Here is a 15,379-nt window from a genome sequence, read left to right on the forward strand (position 1 = left end):
GGCTGGAATTGACTGCACACACCAGCACAGGATGTCATGACACACTCGATGAGCCAAATGATCTCCTTCTATGCAGTAATAGCTGTATGGAACCTGCCTTCACTGGTCCTTGGGCGGCATTCCTCCATTATTCCTCTGGAATAGGCATAATTGACAAGAAAATTGACCCAATGTCTGTTCAAGTGAGATGTTTCACATGTTGCCATTATTTTAACTAGCTTTTTAACAATTTAATTTTTCTGACCTGTAAGTGATGACTTGAGTGATATGACTGCATCAAAGACTTCACTCCTGATGCATGTATACAAACACCAGTCCAGTTTGAATAGGCGGAGGCACTTTTATCTGAATAACGAAATTAATAATAATAATCTTTATTCGTGTCACAAGTGGGGTTACATTAACACTGCAATGAAGTTACTGAGAAAATAAATGATGAAGTTGATAAGATGAATGTATCCACTTGTGGTCAAGCCCAGAACATACATACTCGGTGACAGATTAAATAAAGAATTTAGGAGGAATTTCTTCAAGCAGATTTTTGAAGATGTGGAGTGGTTGGAGCAAGTAACATTGATTAATTTAAGGGGAGGCTCGATACATCCACTAAGAAGTAGGAGAAACAGGTAGGAGGGGGTAATTAAGAGTGGGGGGAGGCGCCTGCGGAGTATAACATGCCTGTATGGAGCATGCGAGCTGAATGGCTTGATTCGGTATTGTAAATGTTCTGTAAACTACTTTTAGGCGGTGACAAAGTATTTTAAATGGTTAGGAGATATATCCTTGCTGTACAGCTGCACACACCCTAAATTAGGGAATGTGGACACTGTAACTGCACTTCAATTAAAAAAACTCAATAATTCCAAAATGTCTATCTCTCGTTGTCTGCTAAAGGTTTTCTTGCATGCGAGATAAACACAAACACGATATCTCCATTGGATAATCGTCCAAGGATTTATTCCTTATCTGTTCTATATTGCATCATTCTGTTTGCGTGGTGTAATGGTATGTTGTTGGTGCACGTAATCACGTAGCTGTGAGAACTGCACAAAGTAGTTGCCGACAAGTTTTGACAATGAAAATGTATTTTGCATTTTGCCTCCTGACAGTTAATTAGCCAGTGTAGCCCAGTACGTGGATGTGCTCGAAAGCACATACGCCATGTTGCATCTAGTTCCATTTAAAAAAAAGTTTAAACGCGCATTTCTCGTTTTCCTATTTTTAATGCGTACTTTGCAAATAAAGTGAGTTTTGCTGGCAAAGCAATAGCTTTAAATGTAAAGTGTTTTTCTTTCTAATGAAAGACACGTGTCTGTAGGATGAAAAAAGTGGGCAGGGCTGAATCTGGACGCTTTATAAAAAACCTCCTACATCCGCTCATACCAAAACAGTACCAGGCAGCCGAGCAAAACATACGGAAAGAAATTCTCCAAACTTTAAAAGATAAAGATTTTAAAAACAAACGGGCTGATTGCCCTACAACTTAACTAAGTGCGAGGTCTTTCTTTAGTTCGAGGTAAGTTTTGTTTTTATGTTTTGGCAAAGTTGCTTTCAACGTATTAATTTTGACTTGCTTTAGAAAAGAGGCGTTTAGAAATTTTAAAAAAATCAAGCACCGATTGAGTAACAAAATTAGTGGATTGAGTTATGACTCCTGTCGAGTGCAGCAGATGAGATATTTAATCTCTCCAGCAGCATGTAACATTCAGAAACTAAATGAGATTGGGAGTGAAATTTAAATAACTATTCAACTGTTTGCTCAAGTATCTTGCAGTTGAACCCCACATGGAAAGTCTCTTCAGCTGACATCTTCGTCTTTGTACGATTTATTCTCTTCACGGCGTTCTTGATAGATGCAGCTGTATTTACTGTACTACATTTAGACATCCTGTCGTATCATCTTCCTGTGTTTATACAATATTTCCAACTTCTGCTTCTGGACTTCTTTCCTCTCCTCTCATCCCAGTCGCGCATTATGCAACAATACCTATACATATTAAATGTACTCCTTTATTGCAAAATGGACCCACTGGCGTTAGTACTGAAGTGCGCCGTAAAAATGCTGACTATTTGCTGTTGTGTAAACAAAATAGATGTTCTGAGGGTTCCTAGGGCACGCCAGTTGTGTTACAGGTGTCACTCGGCAATTTATTCCCCGTAAAATTGTTCCCAGGTGTTATCTAGATATAAATAACGTTCAAAGAACCCAATGTGGCCAAACAGCTGCCTCCCCCACCGCAAAAAAGCTAGGTGACTGGGAATACACTACATGTCCATCGTGTAAAGTTTGGCTAGAATTCTACACCACTGGAGTTTGCCTGTGACAGCTTCAGATGTTACATGGACCCTTTCTTCTCCAATGAGTTGCTCACAATGCATACACTTCCACCCACACACGCAAGTTGCCTGAGGCGTGGTCAGCAATTTATTATGTCGCCAGAGTCATTGCATGCAATGAAAATGCACCAAAACAAATCTATGCTTGCTGGCCGGCGCTGATGGATGGGCTGAAGGGCCTCTTTTTTTTTTGTGCTGTAAAACTCTACGAATGTTGAGAATAACAGATGGCCAATGCTGGACACCTAAAATAAGAACATGGTATAATTTACATTTTTTATTTTAAACGAGCATATTAAACTTGAGTTGACTTCTGGATATTTTCCTCCTGTTCTCCAGGTCTTTGGTTTGTCTTGGTGCTTTCTTCTCTTCCTCCCTCAGACAGCTGGTGACCAAAAGTGCTGCTTGGACAAGAGGGAAAGTCGGATCTTCTGGGTTGGTGATTCTCCTCCTCTTTCTACTTCTCCCAGTTTTAGTTAACGGCACCTGGGGGCAATCCGCCTCCTCCCTCGGATAATGTGGCAAGCGGGAGCCTTGACGAGGGAAGTTTTCCCCTTTGCCATTGGCAGCCTTGCAGATCCCATTTTGAAAAGTAAGCCGTAGCCACGGGACAGGATCGCGCCAAAGCTGCATCGACCGCACCTCGCTTCTTGGCAAGTTCATATTTCCGACGTTTTCCCGCCCCTCTGCAAATCTAATGTGTGCAGGTCATTCCCGGATTTCACTGCAACGCTCCGATGCTTGCCAGTCGGCCGGCGCAGTTTGCGGCTACTCTCCCACCCACCCTGGTGACTCTCACTCCAGGCGGCGCCGCTGGGCACTCGGGAGCCCGGGGCCGACTTCAACCGGGAGGAGGTTTTCATAACGACTCTGTTCTACTGATGGCGGACAGAAAACGCATATTGTTTTTATTTTATTTTATTAAACTGAAGGGGCCGGAGGCGTGAACGTGCGTCGGACCGTTTTGAGAACCCGGCGCTTGCAAAGCGGCCGTTGGGTGGAACCCTGCCACCAACCGTTTTAACCGCCGCCCACGGCTGGGGCGAAAATCAAAAGCGGGAGGTCGGGCTGTCAATCAGGGGCAGGCCCCGCCTCTTGCAGAGTCCGGCGCACTGATTGGCGGCGAGGACAGGGTAATAAAGGGTCAATGAGCGCGCTTCCCGCCTGTGGCTGCGCGGCCGTGATTTCAAAACCAATCGCTTGGGCAAACGGCAGGGCGAAGGCGGCCATTTTGTATTGGACCCTCAAATAGCGGGTAACTATTATCACCCCGCCTCAAAATAAAACGCGGCGGCGACGACGTCAATGACTTTAATAGTCAAATTACTACTTTTGATCGTGATTTGAAATTGAAGGTTAGATTCGTGTCCTTTTACAACACCGTTGTAGGAAACGTGTCAGTTAAGTTTCGCCACAATAAGCGTCCAGCAACAAGGCAATGATCTGCCCGTCTCGGTGTTTTTAACTGAAAGCTGGCATAACAAAATGGATGGACATCATTCATCTGAATGGTGGCTTTGAGTGGCGTTATATACTCGTGCGTGGTGCGAAACTGCCAGGGGAGGAGTGCTGCCGTGGTGTCAAAGCAGGCCCCTTAAATTTAAACTACACATATATAGTTTTCAACTCTCCAAGTCTGACCCAGGTCGCCCATCTTTTTCTTGCAATGCACTAGGTCACCTAATTTTGTTTTTATAACTAAAGAGAAAATGCTGGAAAATCTCAGTAGGTCTGGCAGCATCTGGAGGGAGAGAAAAGAGCTAATGTTTCGACAAAGTGGGAAATATTGATACTGTGGAGTGAGAATGAAACCGGGTGCTAATGGCCGCAGAAACCAAGGGGAAATAGTGCAAACAGCAGTCCCGAGAGAACAAAAGAAGGTCAAACAGCAGGGAAACTAACATCAGAGGATGAACTGTAGATGTGGGGGGAGGGGATGGGGAAGCAAAGGGGAGAAAGGTGAAGGAAAGGTGGATAAGATTGGGGGGGGGGGGTGAGGGAACTAAATATATATTAAGAAAGAAGTGGTAAAAGACATTAAAATGAAATGGGATGAAAACAAATGTGTCGAGGTGGGGTAGAGCTGATCATCTGAAGTTGTTGAATTCTATGTTCAGGCCGGAAGGCTGTAGCGTGCCTAACCAGAAGATGAGATGTTGTTCTTTCAGTTTGCGTTGAGCTTCACTTGAACATTGCAGCAGGCCAAGAACAGACATGGGAGCAGGGTCATTTGTACTGCGCTGTAATGTTCTATTTGTTAAAATGACAAGCAACAGGAAGGTAAGGGTCCTGAAGGCACACAGACCGAAGATGCTCAGTAAAGCGATCACCCAGTCTGTGTTTGGTCTGTCCGATATAGAGGAGACCACAGTGGGAGCAGCAAATGCAGTAGACCAAATTGGAAGAGATTCAAGTGAAACGCTGCTGAACCTGGAATGAGTGTTTTGGGTTTGGGTGTTGAGCATGGAAGAGGTAAAGGGGCAGGTGTTACATCTGTGATTGCATAGGAAGGTGCCATGGGTGATGGGAGAGATACTGGGTATGGTGGAGGAGTGGACTAGATTGTCTCTGAGGGAACCGTCTCTACGGAATGCTGACCGAGGGAGTGAAGGGAAGATGATGTGTTTGGTGGTGGCATCACGCCGGAGTTGGTGAAAATGGCGAAGGATTATGCTTTGCATACGGAGGCTGATGGGATGAAATGTGAGAACGAGGGGGATTCTATCCTTGTTCTGGGAGGGGGCGTGGGTAGTGGCGTGGGAGATGGACCGCACACTGTTGAGGGCCCTGTCCACAACTGTAGGTGGGAAATCACAGTTGAGGAAGAAGGAACACATTTTCGAAGCACCACTTTGGAAAGTGGCATCATCAGAACAAATGTGACGGAGGCAAAGGAGTTAAGAGAATAGGATAGAGTCCTTGCAGGGTGCGAAGAGCTGTAATCCAGATAGCTGTGGGAGTCGGTGGGTTTATAGTGGATATTGGTGGATAGTCTATTGCAGGAAATGGAGATCGAAAGATCAGGGAAGGGAAGTGTCTTAGATGGACCAGGTGAAAGTGATAGAGGGGTGGAAACTGGAAGCAAAGTTGATGAATTTTTCCAGGTCTGGGTGAGAGCATGACATGGCACCAAAATAGTCATCAATGTACCAGTAAAGAAGTTGTGGGAGGGGGCCCGGATGGGCCTGGAACAAGGAATGTTCTACATAGCCCATAAAAGGGCAAGCATAGCTAGGACCCATACGGGTACCCTTTGCTACACCTTTGATTTGGAGAAAGTGAGATGAGTTAAAGGAGAAGTTGTTGAGAGGTTTGTTTTTAAAAAGTGCGTTGATCTGTTGCCTACAGTTATGTCGGGTTGGGCGCACAGTGGTTCCACCAGTCTCTGCTCGTTCAGCTCAACCTGCAGTCCTTAAATAGCTGTCTGCCCTTAGCTATGGCTTGAGGTAGCACTTCTCTCCTTAGAAGGAGCGGAAGTTGTATCTCCAGAGCTATTGGCCCTACCTTAAGACTAGCATTCTTGTCCAAGTAGCACCAACAGGACAATGGTTACTGCAGCAAGGGTAGGGTAGGTATACAGCTTCAGAAGCCAGGCAGTAAGATGAGGCCTAGCGGAGGCCAGGCTGGTAGGCTGTGGGGTGGGGAGGTTGGAAAGGGCAAGGGGGAGGTTTGAACCTTGGCTGGGGGAAGGTGGACCTCAAATCAGCAAGGACTCAAACTCCAACCCAGCAGCAAGGCTCGCCAGATTTCACCTGGCAGTCTGATGGACAGGCTTGGGCTTCTGATGCTGTGGGTAAGTTGCCACAGGTGGGAGGATGAAAAACTTGAGTGGTTGCTCTAGGGCCTTGATGCAGAACCATCACTGCCACCACTGGTAAAATTGGAGAGTGGTGGTCATGTGCTGGGGACTGCTACTGGCATGGTGCCAAATCTATGAAGGCCAGATTATTTGGAGGTATGAGAGTTTTGAGATCTTTCTTACAACTATAAAAGGGAACAGAGTAGCTGAAGATCATGTTGGCCCCTTGGAAGCAGAGACCAGAGAAATAGCATAGACATCAAACCGATATGTGGTCGTGGGTTTGGAAGGTGCTGTGTAACGAGCCTTGGTGAGTTCTCGAGTGCAATTTGTAGGTGGTAACACTGCTTTTTGTGTGTGTCAGTGGTGGAGGGAATAAAGGATGCAATCAAGCAGACTGCTTTGTCCTGGAGATAGTCAAGCTTCTTGAGTGTTGTTGGAGTTGCACTCCTCTAAGGCGTACCAGAGCCATTTTTTAGATGGCCAGATAGATGTCAGTGTTGTAGTTGTACTGGAACTGCTTGGCTAGGGACACGGTTTGTTTAGAAGCGCAAGTTTCTTGTAATATTGACGGAATGTTGTCACTGTTCATAGCCTTTGCAGTATCCAGTGCTTTAAGCCATTTCTTGATATTGCGTGGAGTAAATTAAATTGTCTTAAAGATTTGCATCTCTGATGATTTAGGACACTAGGATGGATCATCCACGTGGCACTTGTTGGAAATCCTTCATACTTATCATTTTACATTGTGGTGGACTGTCCCATCATTGAGGATAGTGATACTTGTGGAGCCTTCTCTTCCAGTGAGGTGTTTTAATTGTTACACAGCACCTTCCAAACCCACGACCACATATGTTTGATGTCTATGCTATTTCTCTGTCAAGTCCCCTCAGGATCTTGTGTTTCAATAAGATCACCTCTCATCCTTCTAAACTCAAATGAATACAAACTAAAGTTGTCCAATCTTTCCTCATAATCCAACAATTCCTTATTCCCAAAAATCATCTAGGTGAACCTTGGCATTAAGATTTGGGGCCGGGGAGTGGTAAATCATTTGCAGGTGACAAAAGCACTTGTCAGCAAGTATCAGAAGAACGAGTAGGTAGACTTGGTAACACCAGGGATGAAGTTTGGAATGAAAATTAACATTGACAAAGTGATCAATCGCCAAGAAATCTTATAAGGGAAAGAACTAGAACAGGTGCAAGAACTCCATTATATTGGATGAATATCCAATGGAGGTGCAACAAAAATTGGAACAATGGTAAACGGTGTATTTGGTAGAAAGATGGTTGCTGACCAGAAAGCTTAATGAGCAACTCTAGAAATGACTTTTATAAAAAAAAACTTAGATTTGAAAGTTTTCCCCCTTGTATGTATGTGAGACTTGGACTTGCAGAAAGAAAAGACCAACTTGCAAAATGCCTTTTGAAATATGGGTTTGGAAGAGAATGGGGAAACTTATCAGGTTGGACAGAAATTAACAATTGAATGAGCAAAGAAATTTGCTGATGTAATTAGAAATGGACAGTTAGGGCACATCTTAAGAGAACAGCCTTGTAAGGAATAGACGGGAAGACTTCAAGAAGAAAGGAAAAGAATGTCAATGTTGGATTACTCATAGCTATATGAAAATCATACTCCTAGCTATATGAAATGCTACCGTGGGGTAGCATTGTGGATAGCACAATTGCTTCACAGTTCCAGGGTCCCAGGTTCGATTCCGGCTTGGGTCACTGTCTGTGCAGAGTCTTTACATCCTCCCTGTGTGTGCGTGGGTTTCCTCCGGGTGCTCCAGTTTCCTCCCACAGTGCAAAGATGTGCAGGTTAGGTGGATTGGCCATGATAAATTGCCCTTGGTGTCCAAAATTGCCCTTTGTGTTGGGTGGGGTTACTGGGTTATGGGGCTAGGGTGGAGGTGTTGACCTTGGGTAGGGTGCTCTTTCCAAGAGCTGGTGCAGACTCGATGGGCCGAATAGCCTCCTTCTGCATTGTAAATTCTATGAAAAGGCTTACACAGTATAGATATGGAGCGAAGGACCTGTCTTTGGCAGAGCATGCGATGATGATGATGCAAGATTGATCTCTTATTTGTTTTTTTTTTCATGCCTCTACTGCCAATTTAATGTAATTGTTCCAAAATATTTTGGCGGCCCAAACTAAACACTCATCAATGGTTTTGCATTGTTCAGCATGTATGTGTGCACACAAGGTCCTGTCTTGAATATTGCTAAAATAAATCGTAGAAGCTTTTCATCTTTCACTCAACAGGACAAACACAGGAATCCCTTTGTAGGAGAATAGAGGTGTTATTTAGTTGGCTATTCAAGCCTGGCTGAGATGTTGAAAGCAGCAGGGACTATTGGCTCCCCACGCCTCTAGTAATTCAAATTCTTCTGTAATATAAATTTAGTATTCTAACGTTTTTTTTTGGTCCTGATTAGAATAAGAAAGTGTTGGCAGCATGTCTCTTCAACAATATTCAAGGTCCTGTCTCTTTCTGTTTGCGCAGCAAGATGCAGTTAGCTATATAAATATAGAAGCAGAAATGGTGATTGGGTCTTGTACTTGAGCACAGTAAATCATCTTCCTATCCCCTTAATAGTCACTGGGGTGAGGATTTCGGTTGGTTAACATTTTTTTTCCTGGGTTCTAGCTGGTTGGATTAGATGCGCTTGAGTGAAGCATTTCTGCATTGATTCAAATTAATTCCAGTGCGGACTCCTTCCCATGTCCTGCCAAAGTTACAAATCATAGAATTTATAGTGCTGAAGGAGGCCATTTGGGCCATCGAGTCTGCACCGGCCCTTGGAAAGAGCACCCTACCCAAGCCCACACCTCCACCCTATCCCAGTAACCCCAATTAACCTTTTTGGACGTGAAGGACAATTTAGCATGGTCAATCCACCAAACCCGCACACCTTTGGACTGTGGGAGGGAACTGGAGCACCCGAAGGAAACCCACGCGCACACTGGAAGAACGTGCAGACTCCACAGACAGTGGCCCATATGTTCTATGAAGGTGGCTGAATTCTCTTTCTCCCCCCACCACCACCACACATCCCATTAGAGGCTGATTGCAACATGTTTTGTTACCCTACTATTTCTGCATTTCTTAACACTGATGCTGTGTGTTCTGATCAGGAAGGCATTTTGAGCGTGGATATATTTTAAAGTATCCATGGTGAGAAATGGAGGCAAACAATGCTGCTTTCCGTTCTTCCAATATAATTCCTTCAATCATTTCACCCTTTCCATTGATCACCTCTGCTGTTTTATTTTCCATTTTATGATCATTCATTTGTTTAAGTCTTTCTATTGCCTAATTATGAGCAACCTAAAATGACACACTTGATTCATAATGCATAATTCTGCTCATTAATGAGTAACGTATTTCCATTTCTTGCGCTCTTAATATTTTTCCCAAGAATTTAATTTTGTTCTGATATGTTTTAATATCAGGACAGACTCTTAAGAGACTCTTAAATGTATCTGCAACCTGTGCATTACTGGTTGCAAATCAGAGTCTAAAGTAAAATTAATATAATGCACACTTTATACATTTGGGGAAACAGTGTATAGAAAAGCATAAATTAAGAAACCATTTAAAAATAGTCCTCAATTTTTTTGGTCATTTAAAATATAAGAGGGAAAATAGTTCTATGTGCAATCCTTTGGTAGTCTTCAACCTCTTATTTTTCTTTTTGCTACCAGTATGTCTAGAGTTCTCTTGCTAAAACTATGACAAAGGGCTCTTATAATGCCATCCAGTCATTTTTGTTGTCCCTAAATCCAAAATTGTACAGCAGCATAGTTTAAATTGTACCAATCATTTTCCCTCTTATATTTTAAATGACCAAAAAAATTGAGGACTATTGTTAAATGGTTTCTTAATTTATGCTTTTCTATACACTGTTTCCCCAAATGTATAAAGTGTGCATTATATTAATTTTACTTTAGACTCTGATTTGCAACCAGTAATGCACAGGTTGCAGATACATTTAAATCTGTGAAATGCAGTTATTCATTGTTCGTTTGAAATTTAATCACGTTCTTCATTTAGCACACTGACTTTGATAAATTTGTTTGAATAAGATAAGAGATTTGCTGTGCTGGCCCACAATGATTGCAGTGTTGTGCAAATATGGTATCTGACCAACTAGTTAACTAATCCACTCTCATTAATATTTCAGTGCTTTAATGATTCTGAGGCACAAGCATCATCTTGCAGTGGTTGTTCTCTCTTCTCAAAGCAAAGGGTGGCATGGTGGTTGGCACTGCTGCCTCACAGTTCCAGTGACTCTGGTTCAATTCCGTCCTTGGATGACTGTCTGTGGGAAGTTTGCACTTCCCGTGTCTGCGTGGGTTTCCTGCGGGTGCTCCAGTTTCTTCCGCAGTCCAAAGATGTGTAGGTTAGGTAGATTGGCCATGCTAAATTGTCCCTCAGTGCCCAAAAAGGTTAGATGGGGACAGGGTGGAGGCGTGAGCCCAAGTAGGGTGCTCTTTCCAAGGCCCGATGTAGACTCGATGGGCCAAATGGCCTCCCTGTAGATTGTGATCAAAACCAGCATTTCTGGTTGCTGGCGTGTATGAATATTCCGCAGCTTTGAAGCAACTGTAGCAGTAATGTAAAGTGAACACTACTTTGCTGCAACTGAAGATCTACATATTTTGGGCAGATTTTTAAAGTCCCCTGGGCAGATTTTTACAGCCCCTGCCTGTAGGTGAACATCAAATTGCCTGGGTGGTCTTGCCGCTGCTTTCTTACCTACCCTGACCTTTTAAGATGCGGGGTTGAGAAGAGGTCTAGGATGGCCTACCCCAACCTGTAGTGATTCTTTTTATAAAAAAAAAAAATTTAGAGTACCCAATTATTTATTTTCCAATTAAAGTGCAATTTAGCATGGCCGATCCACCTAACCTGCACATCCTTCGGTTGTGCGGGTGAAACCCATGCAGACACGGGGAGAATGTGTAAACTGCACACTGACAGTAACCCAGGGTCGGGATTCGAATTCGGGTCCTCAGTGCCGTAGTCCCAGTGCTTACCACTATGCCACGCGCCGCTCTGTTGTGATTCTTAAGCCATCATCTTGTAACATTTTAATATTTTTACCTTTATTGTTTCCTCCTGAAGGCTTTGGTTCTTTGTTTAGGTTCACCACTAAACAGAAAATAAGTCGAAGAATAACTTGACCAGATCAGTGGACCGTTTAAAACCCATATATGAGAAGAACTGTGTGGGAAGTGCTATATATTTTGGCATTTACCATTTTAACTGACATAACTAATATTGGGTTTTGTATAAATTGCCATTGCATTCAGTGAATGATTTAAAGATTCTGACAAGGGAGCAGTTGCAAAATTGTTTAATATACTCCTTCAAAATGTTATTTTTGTTACTCCTCTTCTCCTTGCTGCAGGGGCCAGTTAAATGAGAGATGCTGGGCCTACTCGTTGTACAAGTCCATTAGGCCATCTCCATGTTATTGATTTGGTTATTGAATGGTTAGAGCATTTCTGTCAAATCTTTGTAAATGTAATTACAACAAAACCTTATTTACTGAAAAAAGATGGGGAATCCCATCAGGAAAACAAATAGCATTAAATATAATTTCACCATTTGAAGGACTACATTGCAGAGAGAAACTATGCATACTGGCACAGTACATTTATACAACCATATTGACTTGGAATTCTCTGCCCAGAAAACATTTTTGGGTGGAATCAAAGCAAAGCACAAAATATTTTCGTGAATTATGCCTGTGGCAACATTGTGCTTGAATACCTGCAATCTTTTGTTCAACAGGCTGCTTGACGCATTTCTCGACCACAAAATTACCCCTAGGTCAAAAGAATGAGTTTTACCTGATTGGTACGCTTTCAGGGATTGGGGGTAGCAGGTTGGTGGTGTCACATTTGCATCCAAATTCACAGGCATCTGATGTCATGTAATAAAAGCCAATTTAAAAAAAACAAAACAAAAAAAAAACACCAAGAATATTCAATCGGTTGCTCTGCTGCAAATTAATTGATGTTAAAAGATGAAAGGTGGCTAATTTCATGACTATTCCACATTTGACGCTAGTAGGGGTCTTTTCCAGTAAAAAGCTGCTGATTACAATTGATTGGAGTGAATATTCTGCTAATCACTGTGGCATTGACCATGCAAAAGACTGGAGAATTTTAAATGTAAGTGAGTGACGCCAAAACCATTTAGGTCCAGATTTCAGCACAATGGCGATGTTTTCCCATGGCAGAAGTGGCCAAATATTAGGGCCTGTCAAGTGGTCGTTAGAATTGTTAAAAGGCATGAGTGCATTAAAAAGTGTACAAGCTCATTGGAACAGTCAAGATGACCTGTCAAAAATGTCATGAGCTGTCAAGGCATTTAAAATTCCTGCCCTATAAACATTTTGGAGGGGAGGAATGGTGAGTGGATGCCGAGTGATTTTAGTATGGTAGAATGATGGGTGGGGGGGGGAGGGCATTGGCATAAAGTTGGCACGGTGCCACAATGGGCCATGGGGGCTGGACATGATGAAGTTGGCTAGCGTGGGGGTTGGATTTAGATTTGGGTTTATTGTCACATGGGGGTTGGATTTAGATTTGGGTTTATTGTCACGTGTACTGAGGTACAGTGAAGTATTGTTCTGCGTACAGTCCAGACAGAGATTCAAGGGTCGAGGGAGAAAATGGATTTGAAGGACATAGTATAAGTAAGAAGATTGTATGGGACTGAAAGTTGATTTAGTTCCCAGGACCTGATATACAACTAGAGTGTTGAAAGAGGTTGTTATAGAGATAGCGGATGCACTGTAGCACAGTGGTTAGCACTGTTGATTCACAGCGCCAGGGACCTGGGTTTGATTCCCGGCTTGGGTCACCTGTCTGTGTGGAATCCTCACCACCCCCAAATTGATTCTGTATACATCTCCCGCTGCCTCAGGAAGACAGACAGCATTATCAGAGACCCTTCCCACCGAGGCATTGCCTTCCAGCCCTTCCATCAGGCAAAAGGTACAGCAGTTTGAAGACTTGCACATCCAGAGATAGGAACAGCTTCTTCCCCACAACTACAAGACTCCTCAACGACTCCCCCTTGGATTGATTTGTTCCCTGTAATAACGCTATTCACGACACCCTATGCTGCTCTTGCTCATGTATTAGCTTTGTTTGGCCCCTTGTTCTGCATTGTAACCCATCACTATTTGTCGATGTACCATTTGTCGATTTCTCTGTTGATTATTCTTTTTGTCTATTATGTACATACTGTGTACGTTCCCTCAGCCACAGAAAAATACTTTTCACTATTTCAGTAGATGTGACAATGAATCGAATCAAATCTGCACGTTCTCCCTGTGTCTCTGTGGGTTTCCTCCAGGTGATCTGGTTTCCTCCCACAAGTCCCTAAAAACACCCTGTTAGGTGGATTGAACATTCTGAATTCTCCCTCTGTGTACCCACCCAGGGGCCAGAATGTGGCAACTAGGGGCTTTTCACAGTAACTTCATTGCAGTGTTAATGTAAGCCTACTTGTGACAATAAATATTATTTATTATAGAGAAGGAAACCCAGATCCCTTTTGTACAGCAACACTTTTTCTAATTTCTTACCATTTCAAAAATACTCTGTACGTCTGTTCCTTCTACCAAGTGAATTACACCTCATTTTTCCACATTATATTCCATCTTCTTGCCCATTCACTAAGTCTCTCCAAATCTTCCTGCAGCCACTTTACATCATCTGTGCCGCCCATAGGTCAATGGAGGTTGCCCTGGCTCCCATCCAATCGAAGTTGGAAAATATCTCTGAAACTAAAAGAGCATGGTGCCGATAAGGACTTTGAGGCAGTTCTTTTGAAGCATGGCAAATAATTGCTTCGCTGGAGGCTGAGATCACCTTGATGGCTGGTGAACATAAGGCATTGAGGGCCAACATGGCGAACCCCGCTGGGAGACCGATTTATGGGTTTATCAGAGGGTATGGAAGACCCAAATCCAACTGAGTACTTCTTGAAGATGTTTGGAAAGGATGGTTGGGTAGGGTGAATTCGCGTCCCTTCCCGAGCTGGATCAAACCCATCGGGCACTCGAGCAGAATCCCGATCCAATGAACCACCACAGGCTGTTACTGTGCATTTCTACAGTTCCCAGGAAAAAGAACAGGGTCCTGAAATAAGCTAAGGAGCATCGGGAATATAAGTGTAAAGGTCACGGCATCGGGATTTACCAGGACATTGAAGTGAAGCTGGCAAAGTAGCAGGCAGCATTTAACAAAGCCCAAGCCACTGTGTACAAGGAGGGTTTGGTTTGGGGTGGCATGCCTCCCGAGTAACTTATTTTGCGTCCGAGGATGTCGGATGCCTTTGTAAAAACAAATGGGCTCAATTTGAGCTGATTGCATTCTTGGTTGTTGGGGGTGGCCAAGTGGGTGTGGAAAGTTGTTGGGTAGCACAGTGGTTAGCATTGTGGCTTCACAGCGCCAGGGTCCCAGGTTCGATTCCCTGCTGGGTCACTGTCTGTGCGGAGTCTGCACGTTCTCCCCGTGTCTGCGTGGGGTTCCTCCCACAGTCCAAAGACGTGCAGGTTAGGTGGATAACATAGAACAGGCCCTTGAGCCCTCACTGTTGTGCCGAGCCTTGTCCAAGATCAAGCTATCCCACTCCCTGTCATTCTGGTGTGCTCCATGTGCCTACTATCACAGCAGGCAGTCCATTCCACACCCTAACACTCTCTGAGTAAAGAACCTACCTTGGATATCCCTCCTATATCTCCCACCCTGAATCTTATAGTATGCCCCCTTGTAACAGCTACATCCACCCGAGGAAATAGTCTCTGAACGCCCTCTATCCCCCTCATCATCTTCAAAGCCTCTATTAAGTTGCCTCTCATCCTCTGCTCCAAAGAGAAAAGCCCTAGCTCCCTCAACCTTTCCTCTAAGACCTATCCTCCAAACCAGGCAGCATCCTGGCCCCTTCTAATGCTTCCACATCCTTCCTATAGTGAGGTGACCAGAACGGCACACAATACTCCAAATGTGGTCACACCAGGGTCCTGTACAGTTGCAGCATAACCCCACGGCTCTTAAACTCAAGCTCCCTGTTAATAAACACCAACACACTATAGGCCTTCTTCACGGCTTTATCCACTTGAGTGGCAACCTTCAGAGATCTGTGGACATGAACCCCAAGATCTCTCTGTTCCTCCACATTCCTCAGAACCCTGCCGTTGACCCTGCAAT

General features: G+C 43.8%; 1 protein-coding gene across 9 annotated transcripts in view; it reads left to right on the top strand.

Moving 5' to 3' along the window:
* The first annotated feature begins 1,348 nt into the window (after window positions 1-1,348).
* The window catches only part of LOC119972309 (protein NDRG1-like), a 98,920-nt gene continuing 84,889 nt past the window's right edge, over window positions 1,349-15,379 (top strand). For 2 of the 9 annotated variants that reach the window (XM_038808805.1, XM_038808810.1), the window contains exons 1-2: window positions 1,355-1,516; window positions 2,677-2,772. The gene's annotated coding sequence lies outside the window, so the exon portion shown is untranslated. Of the gene's footprint in view, window positions 1,517-2,676; window positions 2,773-2,816; window positions 2,991-3,463; window positions 3,693-15,379 lie in introns of those variants that run through there. The other 7 variants (XM_038808806.1, XM_038808812.1, XM_038808809.1 and 4 more) reach the window with 4 other exon arrangements.

Source organism: Scyliorhinus canicula, chromosome 10, assembly GCF_902713615.1.
Source record: "Scyliorhinus canicula chromosome 10, sScyCan1.1, whole genome shotgun sequence".
In the NCBI taxonomy this organism is placed as follows: Eukaryota; Metazoa; Chordata; class Chondrichthyes; order Carcharhiniformes; family Scyliorhinidae; genus Scyliorhinus; species Scyliorhinus canicula.